The following is a 23,981-nucleotide window of genomic DNA, read 5'->3' on the forward strand; positions in this document are numbered from 1 at the left end:
CTTTTCTTCAGGCCAGTCAGTTTCTGCTGCCAACTGATTGAATCGTGCCAAATAAACTAATAAAGAATTGTTTCCTTGTCGATGTTTTAAGAGTTCCAGATCAGTAGCTTGAGTAGTATAACGTGTATCAAATACTTTACTCATCATAGCAAGAAGGGCATCACAATTGTAGAGAACATGGCTATTAGATTCCAACAACGGGTTAGCCCATGCGGCTGCAGTGCCTCCCAAATGAGACAAAACAAAAGCCGCTTTGGTTGTAGATGTGGGAAATGAGGTGTGGCGACACAGAAAATGCAATTTGCATTGATTAATGAAGGTTCGATATTGTTTAGGGTCGCCTAGGAAGCGTTCAGGAGGAGCTAGAGGGAACTGGGTTGTAAGCATGATCGGGTTTGGTTCTTGCTGTATGTGTGAATGGCTGCCTAGGATGATACCTATAGGCACTAGCATCAATAACAATGATGGGAAATTGGGGATTCATTCCACTCATAACACTTGATGTTGAGTTCCTCGGGACCCGCGGCTTGCGGGGCCTGACCTGGCGATGGCCGCCGCCTCCTCTCTATGGGACGGCCATGCCAGAGTCAGGCATGCGTGATCACGTGACCACGCGCTACCCCATGGCAACATAAATAGTGTACTAATACGGCCCGCGCAGATGTAGCCCTCTCGCGCGCGGCTCGTAATACGGACTGAACTCTGCTCAGAGGTAAGCCCCCTGTAGCCCACCTGGTTTAGCCACTCTCCCTCCCCCTGTTGTCAGACACGCGGGCCCTAGTGATCACCCGGGATGTCCTGTATAAATGTTTGCTAAACGTGTAGCGACAACGCAGAGCGTGTGTCGCGTTAGACAGGAGATTTACTCAATTTGGTTAAAATAATTAGTAACGCTTTGTACTGTCACCTTTCCGATCTGAAGTACTCAGGTATCAAGTAAGACATTAATTATTGTCCTTTGGCCCCCAGGTATCGGGCCGTCTCACCGTTCATGATTAAGCCACCAGATCACACGGAGCGGGTAAGCCTTTTTTCCCCTCTTGACACACCAGTGCAGTGTCTTCTAATAGTTCGAAATGACAGCATGTGATATTTACAGCTGCTTTCCCTCTCTCTCTCCTCCCTCCCTCTTGTTACCCCGACAGGGAGAGGACGTCAAGATATGCAGACAGTGCTGCTTTATGAGACTAACAACAGGCACACACCCAGATGTCATGTACAAGCCCTGATGAATGTGGCCCACTTATTTGCACCACAGAAACCGGTCGGCTAGGAGAACGACTCTAACCTAGTGCAGAACACGTACCGCACAGTTTTTGTTCGTTCCATTTGAGGTTACCCTTGTTAAAAGTATCCAGGGACCCTTTCTTTATCTGAAGCGACCTACCTCAAGAGAGACCTTCGCTGAAGAAAATTCTTCACAATTTTAACAAATTTGTATCTGCACCTGCCTACCCAGAGAAAACCTAATAAAATTAATGTTTATCTTCATTTGGGGGGCAGCTAACACATGCCAAAGCCAAGGTGATAGAGCATGTGTCTTTTAGCACACCATAAGTGCAAAAAGAGACTATTCGGAAAGCGCAATTAGGCATATTGGCCTTTCTTTGAAAAACTCTCTACAAATCGATATAACTGTGTTATTATTAGTGTGAAAACGAGATTGGGCAATACACAGTTGCATTACCCTAAAAATAGTCCTCCTTTTGATTTGGTCTAGCTTGTACCTGGACCATAGAGGAGCCTGTAAAGAAGTTGTATTCGGCAAGGATGCCCGCGGGGAAGCCTGAAGTGTAACAGTGGGGTTGACATATGACCCACCTTCACTCTGTTAAGGAATGCCTGATCCTGCCTTGCCCACTTCACACGCGTAGAAGGTAATGAAGCAGTCCTAATCTCCTCCCCTGTGCTATCTGATTAGTGACCATCTGTGGCACCTCCACCAACTCCAAGATCAATGTATTTCTCCATGTTTTACAGATGCTTGTGCAGTGGCTCTGCAGCAATTACAAACTCATCCTCATTGGCATTAACATCTCCCCGTGCGCATCACCAGCTTGTTCAGCCAACCAAATCTGGTTCTAAGTCTTCCTCCTCCAAACTAGCTGCCTCCAAAGAACCAGACTCTTGCACCTCCCCATCTCACACTCCATCCCAGCCTCCATCAGCAATCCCTTCACCTACACCTCCAACTCTTGGCTGAATACCTCAATTGTTGATGCTGAGTTTGAGGAATAGTCTAGTGTCTTCTCCCCAGCCTTCCATACAAATAAAAAGAAGTGTTGCCTAAGGTGTCCAGGGTGTGTATGGTGCCAAATGTGCCTGATGTTGCCTAAGGTACCAATGTGCAAACCACAAAACAAATGACAACGATAAACAAAGGATTTTAGTCAAGATGCACACAATGGGAAATTATAATCAAAAAACACAAACTGTAGATGACAGACTAATGCACAGCACAGCAAGACTTCCCAAGTTCATACAAAGGTTTCTCACAAGAAAGGAAAAGTGTTAAGAACTTTTTTTTAGTTGATTATAAGGGAGTAAGCGTAAAAAGGGAAAAATAAAGAAACACACAAACAGAAAGAAGGGGTTCAAGGAGGGAACCAATAACGCCCGAAAGACTACAAACAAACTCCTCCAAAATTCCCCAAAATTCTCCTGAACTCACAAGAAGCACTGCAAAAATCCTCAACCCGCCAATTTGTGAGCCTGTCCAGTCCACTCCCTTCTTGGGGTGGAGGCAAACAAAACCCACAAAGGAAGCAGTAATTGCGTTGCGGCAGACCAGAAAGAATTCAAGCACAATGGCCATTGAAAAGGACCGCCAAACAAGAGGACTTTGGCACGCCCAGAAGCATCTGCAGCTAGCTGGGTTTGGCCATGCCCTCTCTTGTGGACATCCCTAAAAGCATACCTAGCAATACCGTAAGATCAAGAGCCCTGATTAGCTATCAGAACTTCCTTCTCAAATCACAGGCCTTGTGATGGGACACTGGGGCTCAAACACAATCTTGAGACCAAAGGGGAGTTTCAACCTTTTGGAAAATCTGTGGGAATGCTATGAGGCAGGTTGAACCCACCCATAAATGTTCGACCATCCTGGGGCTGAGTTCCTGACAGGTTCAAGCACCCAGCACAGCATAGTCAAGGCGAGTCTTCAAAAAGCTCTTCTGGGACAATGTGCAATGATCCAGAAGTGCACAAGACAGACATAATAGCTCAGATGCACCACACGGAGACAGTTGCTGATAGACTTTGCCCAAGCACATAACCCATTAATATCAGAAAATGTTTACCTTAAAAATAAAATCCTAAACATTTTCAATCAATAATTCAGCAGCAACTATGATCCATATTCTAAAAAGTGCATTGTGCATTGCAGCATTTTTTGTAACTAAACACTGATCCCATAGCGACCGACTCATTATGGCATTAATATCATGGACGTACCTGCCCAACTCGTTCAATACAAAGGACCAAAATGTAAACATTGGGTCAATACATGCCTAAGGGTTTCCATTTTGCTAGGTATTTTACACATCCTACAACCCCTCTGTTCTAGTTGTGTGTCTAATCCCGGGCCTACAACACATAGAACAGGCAATAGATTTATTTGTAGCAACAGCCCAAACCTTCGCACTCTCTCAGCAGGGCAGATGATCAGATATCTTTGCAGTGTAATGTACTTATGCATACTGTCAAATATTTCCCCATACATTTTTTGCTGCCGTAATTTCACATAATTCATATTCCAATCACAGGTCCTCTGCTTTACTTTCCACCCACGTACTAAGGTGGGTAGGTCCTGGTTCTGGTCAGGGGTCTAGTACAACAGCTCAAAATTTTCCTTGCACACAGATTCCAGACCAATTTTTCCTTTGTTGGCGCTACCAATTTGCCCAATTAAAGGGGACACAGCCCTGAGGACAGTGCACCTAGGTTTTTTCACTATCTTAAAGTAAAGTGAACCCCACTTTTCAGTAACATGTCCTTCCAAAGACTGAAGACCCATCTCAAGCCTGATAACAGCCATGGGTACGCAGGGGGTGTGTGTAAAATGTTTCTCCAATACCTACCGTCCACCACATTCAACCATTTGAAGTCCTTACCAGAGAGTGCCTCAAGCCCGTACAACATAGATGGGTAAAAGCACTGAGTGGAAATACGCCTTACTCCAGCCATCCTATATCCTGCAGTTCCCCTGGCAAATGTGCCAATTTAGAGCGTGAAGATTGTAGCTCTTCTTTTCCTTTCTTTCACTAAGTATTCATAACCTGCCCTCTCTTCAATGTTTACTCCTAAATACTTAAAATCAACCACATATTCCAATTTGTTCCCACAGAGCCAAAGGGCCGGGCAAGGAACCACCCTGGCATAAAACTGCATTGCCTTAGTTTTCTTCACATGTATTACAAGTTCGTTTCTGCTGCACATAGCTCCAATGCCCCCATGGAGATATTCATACCTCTGCAAGTGTGGTCGAATAAAACAACATTGTCAGCATATAATATGTATGCTACCAATGTGCACCTCCCCTACCCTCTACGGGCAATTTGATAGACCTCCTAAGATTCCCAGGACGTCAGCTAAGTAAAGGTTGAAGAGCAGTGGAGCCAACACAAACCCCTGCTTTACCGCTTTATTGGTTACTACAGGGACCGTGAAGGCTCCACCACTGTCCATGGTCACCTTTACGCTTGTATTGGCATGCAGTCTCATGACCAAAGTTAATAACTCTTCAGGACATCCAAGTTTTGCCATTTCTGTCCATAATCTGTTATGATTTATCGTGTCAAACGCGGCACGAACATCAATGAATGCTGAATACAGCACAGGGTTGCCCCTACCTCTGGCTCTCCCCGTTACATAATCAATCAGAAATAGACTATAAAATGTTGACCTCCCCTCCTGAAACCCCGATTACATGTTGTCCAGGATATTATGACGATCCACCCATTCTTGTAACGCTTTTTTAGCAGAACCATGGCAAAGAGCTTCCCGGTTACATCCAGCATCGACATGAGCCAGTAATTCACTGGTCGATTGCCAGACTTGTTTTCCCGGTATCAAAAAATTGGTGCACCAGGAGCTGGGTACACTCCAAGTCATAACTATATGATCTATTTGTCGTTGGCCCAAAAACAAGGATCTGATTTTAGGACCACGTTGGCCTACATTGGGTTTAAGAACAGTGTCCATCATCCTAATAATACATTTAATTTAAAAACACTGGGTGATGGTACATTTGCGTCTTTTACATGTGCTTTTATTTGTACAAAGTCTGAAGAAAATTAGTCTCTGTTAGAGGAAATGCCATTCTTTAACATACTGTTTCCTAATGATAAATGTGATGCATACATTTAATTTTTAAATTCCCCAATGTCTGCAAAAGCTTCTTTTCTTTTAAAATGACTATGGTCCAGACCTCCTAATATGTATAGAAGGAATCATTTATATACGTGTAATCCTCCCACTATGTGCCTGCGTTTCCATCGGTAAAAGGATAGGGACAATGGAATCCCCTAGGATCTCTGTTTGCACAAGAGTCTCACAAGCTTGGAATTAGGCTTTTATCTTTTCCATAATTATATGAGGTTTTAGAGTTTAAAATCCTCTATAATGATTTCACATAGCTGGGGCTCTTCTGAGATTTTCCTTTGGTTCCATGGTTGTAGCCAAAGTCAATGCTGATCAGAGGGATGCAAATGTCACATGGGAAAGGCTGAAATGTTGAATCTGTGTGATTTGTCCGCAACAGAAATGTTCGAGGGAGAAATGCCCGAAGATTATTTGCTCGAAATAATCTTCAGTCATTTCTCCCCTGAACATTCCCAATGTTCGCAAATCCTTACTCCAACCCTCACGGCCACTCCCGCCCCTACCCCTACCCCTACCCCCAACACCCCCCCACCCCCTGACTTACCTTGCCTTCCATCTCGCTGGACCCTGAGACGCCTGTTCCCTTTCACTTCCGTGATCGGGATCTGGCGCCGCAGGGTCCTTATCTTCTTTTTTTTTGTCAGGCAGCACAGTATAGTGAGCCGGGTGTTGCAGGGGACACCCTGCAGCCTTTGTTTTTCTTCTTTTTTTTTACCGACCCCACCAAAAAATACATACCACAAAAGGTTCGAACTTTTTGTAGTTCGAACTTTTGGTGGTATGTATTTTAGGTCTTTTGGTGGGGTCGGTAATTTCTATTCAGTAATTTTGTCCTATTCTGAAATGTTGACCTCTTGCAGGATTTTTTCTAATCTCATTGGTCCTTGTCTTTGTCATATTTTCTTCTTTGTATTTCCTTTTGCTTTGATAAGTGCTGGGATTTCCTTTGGTAGTGGACTTCATCCACTCAGACTCATCCAAGCTTGGGTCACCAGTCAAGAATAAGATGGGTTCTTTGCTATGAGAAAGGGGCAGAAATGCTGGTTCAGTGTAAAATATTGATGCAGAAATATATTGTGATGTCCTTTCTAATTTTGACTATCCGAATTGTAAAACTTTCTCAACTATATAACTAAAACATTCATCCTTTCATCTAAACATTGCTATTGACTCTTTAAAATTGTCCTGGAAGGGGACTTTAAAATGATTCGATTTCACAACTCCTTTTGTGCATGGTCTCTTGTGCATCAGGAGTTGCAAAACGGACATACCTTTGTGCTCTGCTGCTCCCCACCGACCTCCATCTCCACCTCCCTCTCTTCCTTACCCAAAGGACAATCCCTGAACTGCTGCCCCTTGCCATTAACACCCACCACCCTCCACCTCCACCTTCACTCCCAGTTCTATTCTGGGGACAACCTCAGAAACCTTGCCACTCCCCTTGCTAAGTCTTTCGAAGCGCCACAAGACAAGGAAGGGAAGATAGAGGTAGGACAGACAAACAATCTTACTAGGCCTTGTTACATTCAGATTGTGCAAGTGCGACAATACAAAGTGCAGGGGAAGGGAGAGTTAGAAGTGCCGGGGAGAGGGAGAGGGGAAGTACAGACAGGGCAGCAATGCTCTGAGTAAGTGCAGCCAGGGAGGCACTGCTCTGGGTAAGTGCAAATGAGGCAGGGGACTGTAGAGGTTACAGTGTCAGCCCCTAAGTGCGCGGCAGGCTCAGAGGCAGTGTAAGAGAGACTGATGGTGGAGGAGCCTGGCAACCAGTGGGTCTCTGAGGGTAGCCAGAAAACCAGTCGGCGCAGCAAACAAGTAGGTCAGCAAGGGAGGGAGAGAGAGAAAGCAGAAGAGAAAAGGAAGGCCTTGAGCTGCTTCCGGAACTTGAGGTAGTCCGGCTCAAATGTGAGAGGGGCAGGAAGGCCATTCCAGAGGGAGGCCCCTGCAGAGGAGAGAGTTTTATCCCCACTCTCTACCTGGAGAAGCATCATACCCTCAGAGAGTTGGAGGTAGCTGAGCGAACAGCTTGTGAAGAAAGGTATTTTGGAAGAGAGAGTTGGATGTAATGCAGGTCCCAGCCTCAGAAAGCCTTGTTGATGATGCAGGGGGTCTTGAACTTGATCCTTAAAGCCACCGGGAACCAGTGTAGAGATTTCAGGGCTGGAGAGATACAGCCCCTGGGCTTGAGGCTGAGGATAAATCTTGCAGTGTTGTTCTGGATTAGTTGAAGAGGAAGGAGAGCAGAGGAAGGCGGATTGAGAAAGAGGCTGTTGCAGTAGTCCAGCCTAGAGAGAACCAGGGCTATGGAGACAGTGAGCTTCTGGGGAAAGTGAGAAAGGGACGAATACCTCTGGGGAAGTGCAGCTGGTAGTGGGCCTTCCTGGCAAGGTCTGTGATGTGAGGAGAGAAGGAAAGAGGGTAGTCCAAGATAACACTAAGATTTTTTTCCTTATAGAAGGCGAAAGAAAAGGGCCCATGGAGGGCTGCCAGAGTGATAGAGGGAAAGTGGGAGCATGGGTCCCAATGAGACAGATATCAGTCTTACTGTCATTAAGGCAGAGATCGTTGGAGGCACACCGCTCCTGAATCACGGATAGACAGTCAGAAATAAGCAAGAGAGGAGAGGAGGCTAAGAGGAGCCTGAAAGAGAGTTGAGTGCCATCCTGATAACACTGAAAGTTAGAGGAGAATGTAGAGATCCGGTGGGCCAAAGAGGCCAGGTAGACAATGAAATGCCAGGGTGAGAGGGTAGAACTGTGCGGAACACCACATGAGGAGAGAGAGGTGGTGGAGAGAAAGAACCCAAGTTGGGCCTGGGAAGGGGCTATCCAGAAGGAGGGAGGTCAACCACTTTAGGGCCTGATCTATGATGCCCAAGGTCTCACGGAGTCAATTGATCAGGGTGGCATGATTGACTGTGTCAAAAGCAGAGGAAAGGTCAAGGAGGATGAGGACAGAACGAATGCTGGAGTCAAGATTAAAGAGCAGATCAGAGCTTGAGAGGGTGCTAACCACACAGACTGCGCTCAGTCATACATATGCCACAACAATGTGGTATTGATTTAGTAGGGTTGTGAAGCGAGTAAGTATGAGTGACACCTGGTAAGTGTTTAGAAAGTAGGGTTCCTGTATTTCAAATCCAACAAAAGGGCAAAAGTATTATTTGCATACATTTCGATTTTAACCAAAAAAAGAGGTACGGATACTAACCCTTTCAAAACAAGACCAAATGTTTCTGAAACATTAGTACAAAAATTCATTAAACTGGAACGCTTATGTAAAAAAGAAATAAACAAATACTGGGAACAAGTTTCTCTGAAAAACTACATTGATCAGAACATCATACCTAGAGGTCTGAGAATATTAATCTTTCCAGACTTCACAAACAAGGACGATCAAGATCTGGCAGCCGGTTGGGAGGCAAATATTACCACCAGTTCAGAAAACATGATGAAAATATTGGTCATACATGCAGAGCGAGAACATTCCAGAGTAACTTTGGAAATTAAAAAGATTAAGGCAGAAATCGCAGCATGACAAATGCTGACAGTACAAAAGAGAAAAACTTTGCCAAAATGAATCAGATACTAGTGGAATACCAAGATGAAATCAAATTACGCAAATTTAGAAAATTTTATAGAGACCTATCACTAACTGCAACTCCAACTATATCACCAGTTACCTCTGATGCAGATTCTGAATCAGAAATCCCTGAGGGTACTGAAAACCCAGAACAAGCCACAACAGCTGAACCTTTACAATTCAAAAAGAGAGGTTTCCTTGCAGAAATTAAAAGATATAAGAAAGGGGACCAAATCTTGAATAACACCCAGAACAAACAAGTACGGTTCCAAAAGAATGTCCCTTTAGGACCCAAAACCCTAACTACTCCAACGTCATCAGAGGAGGAAGAGGGAGAGGAGCAAACAGGCGAGGAAGGGAGAAATACAGGAAAAAGATTCACCTGATCAAGTCTCAAGAATGTCAGACCAAAACCCATACTGAAAGTTTAGTTATCAATTTATCTGACAAACACCTCTCTCATCAACAATTAGCAATGCTAAACTATGGCCTCTCATTTGCACCTAGTACGGAATCAGACATGATAGAGGTTCAAATTGATTTATATACATTTACTAGGAAGCTCAAATTAAAGAAATTCTTCCATAATAGACCCACAACATGGACACAGCCAGAAACAATGTTACCTATCAGCAAAAGAAGCATTCAAGAAATAGAGAACATACAGTTGCTTTCTAACCTAACTGAAGAAGATCCCAAAACTATGTGTGATATACAGAAAGAACTAGGTATACACCCACGGAATTTGGACCTGAAAGAATATAAAAAAAAGAAATCAAAATTCATGCCACCATTTGGAGGTGAGAATGTCATTGATACATTCTACAAATCAGTCACCAAGGACATCCATATACATATGGATCGCATTAAACCAAGTATTAATAGCAAAAAGTCTAAACAGACAAAGAATGAACGAGAAGCACTACAAGAAATATGCAATGATAGGTCTATTATTGTAAAAGAGGCAGAGAAAGGGGGAAATATAGTCATCCTTAACAGGACAGACTATATCAAAATGGCAGAGGAACACTAATCCACCCCTGGCTGTTATAAGAAACTTGCTAGTAACCCTACTAATTTGACTGTGAGAGAATTACAACTGACATTACAGGAATGGTATGACCAGGGGCTTCTGACTGACGATGAAAAGGCATACTTATCTGTAACCAAACCAATAATGCCTACAATATATTTTCTGCCGAAAATTCATAAACCTTTTGTGCACTTACCAACAGTAAGACCGATAATGAGTGGACAGGGAGGGGCCACAGAGGCACCAGCTGACTATATTGACAGCAGCATCAAAAAACTGGTACCAAAAATTCCAGCATATCTTAAAGATACTATGCACACTCTTCAAATTTTGAAGGATATCAAATGGAAAACCACTTATGCTTTAATAACATTAGATGTGTCAGCACTCTACACATCTATTCCACACACCCTGGCCTTGGAAACAATAGACTTTAGCTTCAGGACTTTTTCTGCTTCCCACTATACACATGTACAAATGATCAAAAATCTATTGGACTTTACCTTGACACATAACCAATTCATTTTCAATGTTGAATACTTTTCACAAACAAAGGGTATAGCGATGGGTGCAAAATACGCCCCATGTCTAGCCAATTTATTTATGGCATACTTTGAGGAGAAATACATTTTCAATAATAACCCCTTCCAACATAATATCATTACCTGGAAAAGATACATCGATGATGTTCTAGCCATATGGGAAGGTACAAATAATGAATATGAGGGCTTTTTGGACTATCTCAACCATAACACCTTTGGAATTAACTTCACAGGCCAAATAGATACACATGAGATTGTGTTTCTGGATCTAAAAATTTAAATTGATGGTGAGGCAATACATACCTGTACACATAGGAAGGACACTGCAGTCAACTCTATTCTTCATGCATCTAGTAGTCATAAGCACAGTGTTGTAGAAAACATACCAAGAGGAGAATTTCTCAGATCGAGACGGAACTGCAGCCATTTTACCAGTTTTCAAAAAGAATTTAAGTCCATTGGCGAAAGATTTCAGGCAAGAGGGTACTCTAAACGCCTAATTAGACAAACAACCAATTCGATTCAAAAAGTGACTAGACAATCGTTATTAGAAACAAAACCTGAAGGAGAGAAAACCGAATATCCCAAATTGGTAAACTTTATTACCAAATACTCACGAGATAGTAAACTAATTTACCAAATGTTGAAGAAACACTGGCACTTACTACTTTTGGACACAGATCTGACAAACTACATTTCGGAATCCCCTATTATCATTTTTACGAAAGCAAACACCCTCAGAAATTTACTATGCCCTTCTTTCCTCAAATCAGAGCCAATTGGACAAGAGCACTGGCTAACGTCAAGGACTCAGCCAGCAGGATTTTACAAATGCGGAATGTGCAATTTTTGCAAATATACACTATCACCTACGAAAACATTCAAATGCCATGGTGGCCTGGAAATTAAGATTAAGGATTTTATTAACTGCCGATCAAAGTTTGTCATATACGGAATACAATGTGTTTGTCAAAAAATGTATATTGGTAGCTCCATAAGAAAAGTACGCTTCCGCATACGGGAACATCTAAACAGCTTGAACAGTCAAGATATTAGACTACCTTTGGCAGCTCATTGGCAAGAACATCATCAAATGGATAATGCCAAAGACATTAGATTTGTCGGACTCCAACAGATTCAACCACATCCAAGAGGAGGTGACAGAGAGCTGAAACTACGCCGACAGGAAGCAAAAATGATCTCCAAACTCCGATGTCTGTCACTCGGTCTCAACAAAGAGCATGAGCTAAATGTTTTTCTGTCAAATGTACATACACTGCAGCATGTCTAACTCAGAACTGCACTAAGAAATGTTAGAAATATCAAGAGAATCGCTCATTTGGATAACTTGCAGTCAAATAATGTCTGTCAAATTAATGCACGAAATGCAGCTAAATATATCTGGAATGCCACCGAAGAGGATGCAAATTGCAAAATTTACATGTTAGAACAATATAGATCTGGGTTGCCAAATGCACTTTAGAAATATATGTAACTGATGCAAATTTGTTATAAACGGTTAATACACCGTACTTTAGTTTGACTTCTACTAAAGCACTTTTTCCCTCAAAATGGGCCGAGTGACATTATAAACCTTATTTTTCAAACAAATAACTATAGTCCTATCCACTTTGTATCCGAGTCAAACACATACAACATAGTCCGTGCAGGAAAATTCGAATACTGGCGAACCCTTCCTGTTTAACTACAGTTGCCTAGCAACCATGGACAGGTGACCAATCACATGACCAGCTTACCTCTTAGACCACTGAGCATTAACATTGCGGATATTCGAGCACGTAGATATCGGCTGCATTATTACCAACTAAATCATTTATTTGCCCAACTCTCTCGAAATGGGCATACTGCCAACAAAACTTGCACGCAGTTTTTACAATTCGACTGCTATCCTCACTCACTTCCGGGACACGTGATGCATCACGTGACCAGAAGAATTAGTCACGCTACTATAGCAACGGCAAGTCCTTGCCGATGCTTCAGTCACGGCCCGACGGCGCAAGATAACAATCGGGGGATTGCACTCTAGCCGGTAAGCTCCAAATAATAACATGCTGGGCACTCTTTCATCCATAATCGCACAAAACTGGTAAAACAAAATAAATGCCCATGACTTACGCACATCTAATTTTTACTTTTTCAGAATACGGCATGCATATATAACGGCAAATCATGTTGGACAATTGCAATTACTTGCAACCAAAATAGTGACCTTTCAGGTAACTCTTCAAGTAAACCTTTATAAAAGAGCTAAACTCGCTGCAGCATCTATATCTCGCATTTCGTAATAGAGTAAGGACTTTTGCAACAATTAGGCTTACACCAAACTTTCTTGTCCTTTTAGGAAACTGATCTTCAGTATAAAATTAATTCTGGACTGCCAATGTGACTTATATACTAATGCCAGAAGAAAGTATATGATCTAAAGACGTTAGGCATAACTGCATATAAGGTAACTTATCACTATTTACTTTCTCTGAGATACGCTTATGATAAGCATGGTCTTTCAGATCTCTTTAGTCACGGCAACTTGCATGTATGGCGTTTTGACTGATACAAACTAACCATTCCCCCTGTTTTCCATCAAAATGCGGAAAGTAAAACACTAACATATAGGGAAATTGCCAAATGCCGGTGCTTTTTTATATACAAGCTCCCTAGCTGAATATCAAGAACTATATTTAATTGCAAAAAAATAGAGTTAATTATGAAAATGTTAACCTATATGGTCAAGTTCACTTATTCTGTCACTAACACTTAATTACTTTCTCTTTTTTGTTTCCCTATATTACATGGTTTTTTCCTGCATTTTCCCCGCCCCTCCCCGCCTGTGTCTGTTCCCTCCCCAGACTCTCTCTGCAAACAAGGATTGCTGATTGAATAAGTTAACTGTACTAATTATTACAAACTTTACGCCCTGAGGACGGCCTAGATAGGTTGAAACACGTGTTGGCGAAAATATGTTTCTTTTCTAAATGTATATCTAGTTTATGTGTAAATAATCAAGTGTGACCAAGTTCCTTCTATGCATGACTAATTGATTACCAAAGCGTGACTTTTCACCCCTTTTTTTGGTTAAAATCGAAATGTATGCAAATAATACTTTTGCCCTTTTGTTGGATTTGAAATACAGGAGCCCTACTTTCTAAACACTTACCAGGTGTCTCTCAAGCCGGAGGCACATGGAGACAACCAATGGGTTTGGTGTGGAGAGTAAGCTGGGATATGGCCATATTTTCCAGGAGTTTGCCCAGGAAAGGAGTGATAGAGATCAGGCGATAGTTTGCTAGACAGGTAGGCTCGGCAGAAGGCTTTTTAAGGAGAGGATACACAAGGAAGTGCTTGAGCAGAGAGGGGAAAGATGCAGTGGCGAAAGAGGGATTGCAGAAATCGGCCAAGGCTTGGGAGAGATTGTCAATGTGGTCCTTGATGGATCTGGAGGAGATGGGGAGCACCTGTTTAGATTACACTTTCATAGCTCAGACTTGTCTAGAAATGTAGTCAGTTGTTGTCAAAGAGAAAGATGAGAAAGGAGGAGTTGAGGGAGAGGTGGCCAGAGGCGGGGGGGGGCAAGAGCGGTAGAGGGAGAGGAGGAGGAGAATGAGGACAGGATGTTCTGAGTTTTAGTGGTGAAGTGGGAAGCCAGAGCCTTACAGAGGGACCGGGAGGGAACAGGAGAGGTGGAGACTGCAGAAGGATTGGCCAGCTCCTTGCAGATTTTAAAAAGTTCAGCCGTGTTGTCAGAGGCCGCAGAGACGCAGGCTTGGATGTGGGTTCTCTTCTTGGACAGGACAGAGAGTCTGTATTGCCTTCGGAGCAGGCAGCAGGCCAGTTTGTCAGAAGAGGCGCTCAAAGCCATCCACTTCCTCTCAGCCACCCTGCACTTGCTTTTCAGGCCAGCGAGGTCAGAGTCATACCAAGAGTTGCACTTGGAGGTAGGCTTTAGGCCGATTCTCATTACAGGGGCAAGGATATCCAGAGTGTTGGAGATAGCAAGATGCAGGTGAGTGAGAGCTGTGCCAGAGTGTGAGTCAGCCACACGAGTAGAAGGAGCAGAGAAAGTAGAGGCAAAGGAATTCACTGACACATGCTTCATGGGACGATTGACCAAGACGGTAGGTGGCAGTGCTGAGGTGGGCTTAGCCTGAGGGACAGAGAGTTTCAGATGAGAAGAATACAGAAAGTGGTCAGTCCAAGAGAGAGGAGTGGTGAGAGCGTTACAGTGGGGGATGTCTGAGGAGATGATAACTTCCAAGGTGTGTCCGGCAGAGTGTGAAGGGTAGAATGGAGAGCAAGAGAGAGTGTTGCAGAGGTTGCAAAAGAGCCCAGAGGAATGATTAGAAGCATCCAGGTTGTGTTGTGGTCTCTGAGGAGGAGAATTTGAGAGTTGGAGCCAAGGAGAGAAGAGGAGAGGTCAGCCCACTCTGAGAGGTAGAGGGCAACATGGCCGGTAAATGGGTGCCACAGTTAGAGAGAGGCAGGCAGAGATAGAGAGCCTGCAGACCACACACTCAAAGGAGTAGGCCTGCATAGGAATGACAGAAGCAGGGACCCACTCCAGAAAGATTAGAGCAACTCCTCCTCCGATGTCACATATCACATATCACGTAACATATTGTAATGGTTGCTGGGAGGTCTTCACTACCATTTGTTCTCTATGAACCAAGTGCTGGTAATTCTTCAAAACCCATACCATTACCAGCATGGCTTATGTTGTAAAGTTGTTCAGTGCTAATTATCCTGACACTGATATGCAGGAATTATAATGTATTCAAGAACATACATTACAGGCTGTGGCAAGACTCACCAGTCTATCAACTGACAGAATGTCAACCAACCACAAATAATACCACAAAGAACCTTACAAGGGAAACGTTCCATCATGACCTAACTATGTACAGAACATATATACAGGAGGAAACATATGAAAGACATAGCAACAAGCTCTGAAACCCCAATATACTTCAGTAAGATCACAACACACCTCCCTCCTAACTAATGACCCAACAGAGACACAGCACCTTTAGCAACCCAACCATACTTAGCAACTCTGTCCTTGCTCCACACCTCACCACCCATCATTATTATGGCATTACCAAGATCCTTCTCCACAATTTTGACCACTGAAAACTTCTCACCATACTTCTTCCCCTTCCTTGGCAAAAGAATTCTCACTTTGTCCCCACACGCAAATGCAGTGAATCTACAACTCTGCACCCTGTCATACCTGAATTTCGTAACCTCTCTATTTCTCAGAATCCTATCTCTTACCATCTTCCCATGCACACTCACTAACTTGGATTTACCAGGCCACCCTGGAGTGAGAAAGGTATTTGTCTTCCTCCCTCTAAAATGTTCAAAAGGTGTTACGCCAGTAACACCATGGGGTGTACTGAAATACTCTGAAACAAGTCACTCTTCCAATCCCCACCATTAGCCACCGTCATTCTCAGACCGTCCATGATCGTCCTGTTGAACCTCTCTTTACCTTTAACACAAAAAGGAGGTAGGGGTACACATATTATACTGCTACACCAACAACATCACCCCAAAATAGGTAGAAACCCATAACACCACACAGCAGTGCTCAAATTCAGGAGGAAATACTCTTCCTTTATATTAGCAAAGAAAAGAGAAGAAAATGAAACAGAACACAACTTTGTGTTGTGTTATGAACAACTAGCTAACATAGGAAAATTCAACCAACTGTTAGACAAAAGATTTAGTAAAAAAGGGTGCAATTTTATTCATGAACATCAATTAAAATTCAAGACAAAAGCAATTAATATTTCGACATACATTGCATAATCTGCGGATTTTATAGAGAGCACCAGACAAAAGAATGCACAGGGAAAAGGCCAGCTGAAGTAGACAGTTTCTTCAGCTAAGTTTTCAGGCTAGACAATACAATGAATTGTGGTGGCCTTTTGGTTCACCGAAAATTTCAATTGTTAACCAAAAATGTGCTAAAATACAAATTAACCATTCACTAACACACCAATCCACTCCCATTCAACCCAACATGTTTCATTCCTCATGCACTTCTCATACAGTAAAATCAAGGGAAATTCTTCAGGGGTGCTAATTTGCCTGTGAACAGTTTGCAATGTATCCTCTAAGAAAAATACCACAATGGTCTTCAATTCAGACCCGATAAAGTGGGTCAATGATTTGGTCATCCAATGAACAATCAACTTGTTTCTACAGCATCAACCATCATCACTCGGTTGACTAGAAAGACGGAGTGTTCCAACCGGCGGCCAAATCATCGGAAGCAGATATCAAGATAGATTTCAGACCATGTTGTTCTCAACACGACTAGCGTCACTCGAGCGTGTAATGCTGAAGCAAGGTTTCTGAATCTGTCCCTAGTTTCTAGATCTAGGCCGACAGTTTCACTCTCCTACCGGAGGGTATATTCAGGCTCTGCCACACAGACAGCACCCCGTCTGGCATGTGATCAGAGCTGCACATGCTTTCATATTGGATTGGCGTCCAAATTACTTGATTATGCACGGGCGGTGCGTGGTACGTGAGCGGTGATCTAATCGGCAATGTAGTAGCACTTTGACAAAACCCGTCCCGGGCGCCGTCAGAGAAGGTAACCCGTTGCCAAGCGTAAGCGAATGTAGGGTCCAGTACCGTCTATAAATCAGGGTTTCTGTCAAATCAAGCAGGGGAGCGTTCCGAGTCTCGCCTATTCCTTTCTCACGCCAGTCATCAATCACCTCTCTTTACACCCACTGGTCTGAGGATGATATAGAGAGGTGTTCCAAATCCCTAAGGATCTTAGCCAATCCTCAAATTCAACCAACACAAATTGAGGACCATTGTCACTCAGAACATAAGTAGGAAATCCTTCCCTTAAAAACACATCTTCCAAGAATCCATTTACATGCCTTGATGTTATCTCCTTCAATACTCCGACCTCTGGCTTCTTGGACATGACATCTCTCGCTACAATTATATAACACCCTCTGGCTTCTCAAAAATTGAGTGATCCGAAAAAGTCAACAGCCACAGTGTCCCAGAGAACTGTACCCACCTCGGGTATCATTATGGGATCCAACGCTGGCTTCAAAACCTTGTCACTTTCTTTGCACATACTGCACTCATCCACTGATTGTTCAATGTTTTTGTCCATCCGAGGCTACCAGAAATCCACCCAAATAACGGACTTGACCCTTGATATCCCCATATGGGATTTGCAGCCTAGACTAATCACAATCTCTCTCTCATGCCTTTGGGGACTAACAACCTCTCTCTTCTATAAACCAATCCGTTTTTTGAAAGTGTGATTATTAAGGTTTTTTTTCGCAATCAGTTTTATACAATATGTTTCTTCAAAACATTGTACACTTCAAAGCTTTTCCCCTTTACCACCCTGTGTCCCCCTTTCCTCCATAACCCCAACTGAAATGGATCTGTAACCACTGTCTGTGCTCTTCCTGCATGGGGCGGCTACCTAGGTTATGCTCTCGGCGGTCCTACCTCCTTCTCTATTCTTCCGTGGTTACAACCTTCCTTGTTCACCTAACTTCGCTTTTACTTCGGGGGGGCTTGTCATTGGGTGAGCTGAATAAGTCCTGTACCAAGACGTTACAGGTCATTATGTCCTTGGAGCATTCCCTCCTCCCCCTCTGGATGGCCTCATACCACACTGTTGTTTCCGCTATGCACCGCCTCCTTAAGTCTTCCCACCACCTATTGATATTTGGGCCTTATTGCAATTTCCAATCCATTGCTATTCTTCTTTTTGCCAGCACCCAGGCCATGTCTATTAGTTCAATTTGTGGCTTAGTTGTCTTGGGGCGTGCAAATATCCCAAGGAGGCAGGCCTCCGGTGTCCATGCTTCTCCTTTTATGCACCCCATCTCAATCTATGTTCTACTCCTTGCCAAAACTCTCGTGCCACTGGGAAGGTCCAGAACATATGTATCATCCTGCCTCGCTGACTCTGCATCTTGGGCATCCCCTATCTTCTGAACCTGTCAACCTTGATAGGCGGTGTGTTGTCATGTATGCTCTGTGTAGTATATAGCATTGGGTCAATTTGAATCTGGCATTCTTTGAGACGTTTTTTGGGTATAGCAGTGCTCTATTGCGTTCCCCTTCCATCAATTCCCTGCCCACATCGGTTTCCCACACGCTCTTCCCCCTGGTTGTGTCCTTTGGTTAAGCCTCCAGAAGTCCCTGATATAGCCTGGACATTTCATGTCCCACTTCTGACACATCATATTTCAGCTGTACTACTTTATTTTCTTCCTGGGAGCCCAGGAGGTTCGGCCATCTCTTGTGTGTCTCAAATAGGATTTTGGAATGCACCAAGAACGGCCCCTGTGTACCCTGAAGTCTTCCATCACGTCTTGGAATGTACAAAACCTATCCTTTTCGATCAGATCTCCTAATAGTATAATCCCCTTGCTTTCCCAGCATAGCCTGATCTGTTCTAGGTTGTTGGTGTTTTCCCCTGTGATGGTCACGAGTGGCACCATGGTGAGTAAGGTTCTGCCATCTTTAGTATTGCCCTACTCCTATCCCATATCTTCCTGCCTAACTGCACTAATTCCGAAGGATTGCAGTTCCTGTCACTTTTTATCCATATTGCTTCCTTTAATACGTACAGTGTCATGCCAGCTCTTGACAGGGTATGCTCCACATTCTCCTCATCTGCCTGCCACCTTGTCACATGCTGTAGCTGCCCTGCCAGGTAATAAAATTCAAAATTCAGAAGTCGCATGCCCTGTCTACGTATTCCCTATACAAGACATCCAGGGCCACTCTGTGTCTACCTTTCCCCCATATGAACCCTCCAATTATGGAGTTCAGCTCCCTGAAAAAGGGCCTTGGTATTAGGTGTGGAACATTTATGAAGTGGTATAGTAAACGGGAAGGGCCACCATTTATAGGAGGGCTATCCTGCCTGTTACTGAGAGTGGTAGCCGTTCCCAGCCACTTCTAGTATTTTCCTTGATATTAAAATCTTCTGTTGATGTGTTTCTGCTGTATTGTGATATATGTCTAATCCCAGGTAACTGAACGTATTAACTTTCCATTGCAGACCTAAGCATGGGAGTCTTGTTTGGTCTATTCCCAAACACTTTCCCCTAATGGAAATATGCAGAACTTCTCAGCCAGGGGCTCTAGAGCCAGGATATATAACATATGGGACAACGGGCATCCTTGTTTGGTACCACTCTGTAGACGGAACGGCTTTGATATAAATGTGCCTGTTCTTACTCTTGCTATTTGTCTCAAGTAGCACATTTGGATCCCTTTCATAAACTTTTTGCCCATTCCAAAGCTTGTCAGGGTGGCGAACAGCCATTCCCACCTGACAGAGTCGAGGGCTTTGATTACATCTAGCACTACAACTGCGTATTGCTCCGGCCTGTCTTCCGGCTGGTCAATGATGGCATGCAATTTTCTCTGATTTTCCGTTGTTGCTCTACCTGGAACATATCCCAATCGGGTCAGGTGTATTAATGACCGTATTAGCCTCTTCAGTCTATCTGACATGATTGTCATGAGTACCTTATGTTAGGGAGAATTCTCATTCTATGGCTAATTTCCCTTACCTATGGAGTCCCCCAGCAGCTTTGCTGGATTTGAAGGGTTTGTTTCTTTTTCCTGCTAAGAGTGAGACTCTTTTTCCCACTCTTAGGCATTTTTGCTATGTGTGTTCTAGGCTATTTTTGTGTTTAATGTCTATGGGATTTTCTCACCCCCATAGGAACCATCTTTATTCACATGTGTTACACAGCACCCTCTGTGCAGTGACACAGGGGTGTTGTAGCGACCCCCAAACATAGACTCTGTACCCTGGGACTGACTACTGTCTCCCAGGGCATGTAAAGTCCCAATTGACTTTACTAGTCAATTTTTATGAACTTAACCAGTACAACCCATCTTACTATGGAGGTACTGGAAAGGGTTAATAGTTTTTCCCTTATGTTCATTTTCGAGAGGGTACCGTACAGTCCCTCTCTCAAAAGTTTCTGGCTGGTGGCAGTGGTTACTAACATAAATATTCGACCGCAAATATTTTCCTATGGGATTTTCCCATTGTTCGAGGCTACGACATTTTCTGACAGCCTCTAACATACTGCCGGTGTATTTTAATATTAACTTTACTCCGGTAGGTTTTATTTGCCAGAACTTTAACATAACTTCTTTCTCGTGTCTTTCTCTAAACTCCTAACCCAGGTTGGGGATCCTTTATTCATCCTTTTGGCGGGCTTCTGCCAAGAAGCCCTCCTTTCGGCGCCACTGAGTCTGGGATGGGTCAATTTTGTGGGAGGGGGAGTAGAACCCCTGGACAGGGTTGCCTCAGCAACCCATGTCGCACTCTATCCTGATAGGCTGGAGGGTCTCCCGCCAAGATGACCACTCCACTGTGTGAGTGACAGCTAGGCTGTATGAATGGGGATCTTTTTGCATAAAAGCAGGGTCCTGAGGACTGCAAGAACAAGACGTCACCACTGGAACTAAGAAGCCGAAGAGGAGAGAAGCCAAAGACATCTGTAACGACTGAACCACCGGTGAAGCCCTGCTGCAGCGTCTCACCACTTTTCTCCACACGATGAGAGAAGATCTTCATCTGCGAGAGCCTTCTTCCCTTGAGCTGGTGGGGCCAAGCAGTTTGCCAATCGCCTTCCCGGACCTGCCTTGGTTGAATCTCCTGTACCCTGTACCCGGAGGCCGGATAGCCAGGCACCAGTCCACCCGGACCGCGATTTAAAGGAGCGTACCTTTTATTCGTCGGGCTGCACCGCGGCTGGTTTCATCCCTGGGTAGTGCAGTCACTCGAACCTTCCTCCACGACGAGAGCCTCTCTTCCTCTGCTAGATTACCCGAACTGCAGGAACTACCAGGAACAACTGCCACCACAGGAGCCACTTCTTCATTTTAAAGGTACATTGTTCTGCCAGGCCACCCTTTCTTCGCGGTAGCACTAGAGGTGTTTTAAATCCTTTACCTGAATGTTGGGTTGGCTGTCCCTCTCTCTTAACATTGTCTTTCGCCTTCTGCATCCACTTCTTCAAAATCGTTAACCAAAGACTTGACTGCAGCTACAAGAACATTTTGCTCCTGGGCCCTTGCCCTGTACCACTGACTCTGGCACAGGCCTACTGACTCCGGCTACATTTGTTAGAACTGCCTTATTTAGATTGATTCTCAACTAGAACTGTGTTGATGCACTTACGTCTTATAACTACCCTTTTATTCCCCTTTCCAAAACTTGTGAAATGCCATTTTGCTCAGTTTTCATTTAAGTATTGCCTATACTGATGCACTGTCTTGCTTAAACCGGTTCACAAACTTATGGGAAGTGTTGCTAGGGTGTGTAAGAAACTATTTCTATAAAACTTGTGCTTTCCCTCCCTTGTGAGAAATTGCTAGAGTATCCCTTGTGTGTGGTTTCCACTGTGCCATTTTGCTCAGTTTTCACTCTGGTTCACTTGATCTACAATTTAACTAGGGAGTGTGTATATTTTTCCTTGACTTAATTTAACTTGCTTGATGACTGTGATAAATGTGTTTTACTAGAAGTGTATAAAATAAATATATTTCTACTTTTTAATACAAAGCTTTGGTCAGTGTTTCCTTGTGCCATAGTATTGTAGGCCTATTGTGTAAACCCTGAATACTGCTCATCCCCCTCTTGAGATAAGTCTGACTGCTCAGCCACAGCTACCAACTAAATCTTTGTGGTACAGACTGATACCAAAGGGGATTTATTGCTCTCACCTGTAGTCTTAATCTTCTGTAGTGCTCCCTAAGGGAACTGCACAGGATTCTGCCTAAAATCTTAGTATCCTGATTCATTAATGAGATTGGACACCACGACTTGCAGTGTCTGCTCTCTTTTCCGGGCATCAGGATTGGAATGATAATGATTTCCTCCATGCTTTGGGGTAATTTGCCTGTCTTGAATGCCTGTTTTCAAAGGTACCTAATAATTTTGGTGCTAGTCTATCTAAGAATTCTTTATGAAACTCTGTCGGTAGGCCATCTGCCCCTGGTGTTTTACCCGTGGGCAGCCCAAGTATAGCTTGCCACACCTCCTCTAGTGTGATCGGCTCCTCTAGCATTCCCTGCATTTCCTCACTTAAGGGGGAAGGTTTATATCGGCTAACGTCTCTTCGATCTCCCGCTTCTTAGTGTCTCCTGAGTCCTCATACAGGTGTCTATAAAATGTTCAGATGGTCTTATTGATTTCTGTCTCTGACCTCCATACTTCCCCACACTCATCCTGTATCTCTAAGATGCCCTCCCGGTTATCCTCTCCCCTGCGAATCCACACCAGTATTCTCCCTGGCTTGTCTCCTTGCTCGTGGATCTTCTCTGTGTATTTCCCGTAGCAGTACTTCCCCAACCTCTCCCATTGTGCTAGGTATTGCTGTCTGAGCTCGACTAGCTCCCTTTCCTGTGTCACCCCCTGTTCTAGTCTTTATGTGCTTAATTGCTGCTTCTGTTGGCCGCTCCCCTTATCAATACTTTAAAGGCGTCCCAGAGGGTCTGTCCTCCCTCTACGCTGCCCTCATTGTGTTCGAAGTATTCCTCTATTTGTTGTTCCTTGGTTCCCTAAAGGGCTCATCCCACAAGCTCTCGGCCTGGAGCTTCCATCTGGATATCGGGGATGGTTGGGTGTTGATGATCCAGTCTATCATTATAGGTGAATGGTCTGAGAGTGTTCTACCCTCGTATGATGCTCTCACAAATTCCCCTAGTTAATCTATTCCTGTGAGGAAGTAGTCGATATGTTTGTATATCTTGTGTACCCCAGAGTAGAACGAGAATTCTGCGTTGGGGCCATTTAACCACCTCCATATGTCCTGTAGGTCTAGGTCCTTCATGAGCTCTGTCAAGACCTTTGCACGGGGGGACAATGTCATATGTTTACTGTCAGACCTATCTGACTGTGGATTGATTGTACAATTGAAGTCCCCTCCCCGAATCCAGGTAATTTCCTTGAAGGCGGTCAGTCTGGAGTATAGAGTTCGAAAGACTGTGGCTGCATTCTGGTTGGGGGCATATGTATTTATCAGACAGACCTCTTTCTTATCCAGAAACCCATGTACTACCACAATTCTCCCTTCGTTGTCCTTATGGATTCCCACTTTTCTGAAGGGCACAGTCGTGGCTATCCAGATGAGCACCCCCCCCTTGCGTAGTTAGAGTATACAGAACCATAGCCCTTCCCTCCCCATTTCTGTGTCAACTTAACCTGTTTTCCTGCCGTGAAGTGTGTCTCTTGGAGAAGTGCTACTTGTACCCTTTTTTGTCTTAGGTACGTTGCCTTTCATACTCTTTTTACGTAGTTGTTTAGGCCTCTAACGTTCCGGAGAAGATTCTTACCACCTCAGCCATTCTTATTTCCCCCCTCCTCCCTCTCCCTTCCCCTCATCTGTCCAGGTATG

At 43.9% G+C, this 23,981-nt stretch overlaps 1 protein-coding gene across 8 annotated transcripts in view; it reads left to right on the forward strand.

Moving 5' to 3' along the window:
- EDARADD (EDAR associated via death domain) overlaps positions 1 to 23,981 on the forward strand; it is a 1,165,333-nt gene that overhangs the window by 463,889 nt on the left and 677,463 nt on the right. The window contains exon 1 of one of the 8 annotated variants that reach the window (XM_069607379.1): positions 980 to 1,021. The exons of the other annotated variants lie outside the window; for them this stretch is intronic. The gene's annotated coding sequence lies outside the window, so the exon portion shown is untranslated. Of the gene's footprint in view, positions 1 to 979; positions 1,022 to 23,981 lie in introns of those variants that run through there. 8 annotated transcript variants of the gene reach the window in all.

This window comes from Ambystoma mexicanum, chromosome 4q (genome assembly GCF_040938575.1).
Source record: "Ambystoma mexicanum isolate Mex_15411 chromosome 4q, UKY_AmexF1_1, whole genome shotgun sequence".
Classification (NCBI taxonomy): domain Eukaryota; kingdom Metazoa; phylum Chordata; class Amphibia; order Caudata; family Ambystomatidae; genus Ambystoma; species Ambystoma mexicanum.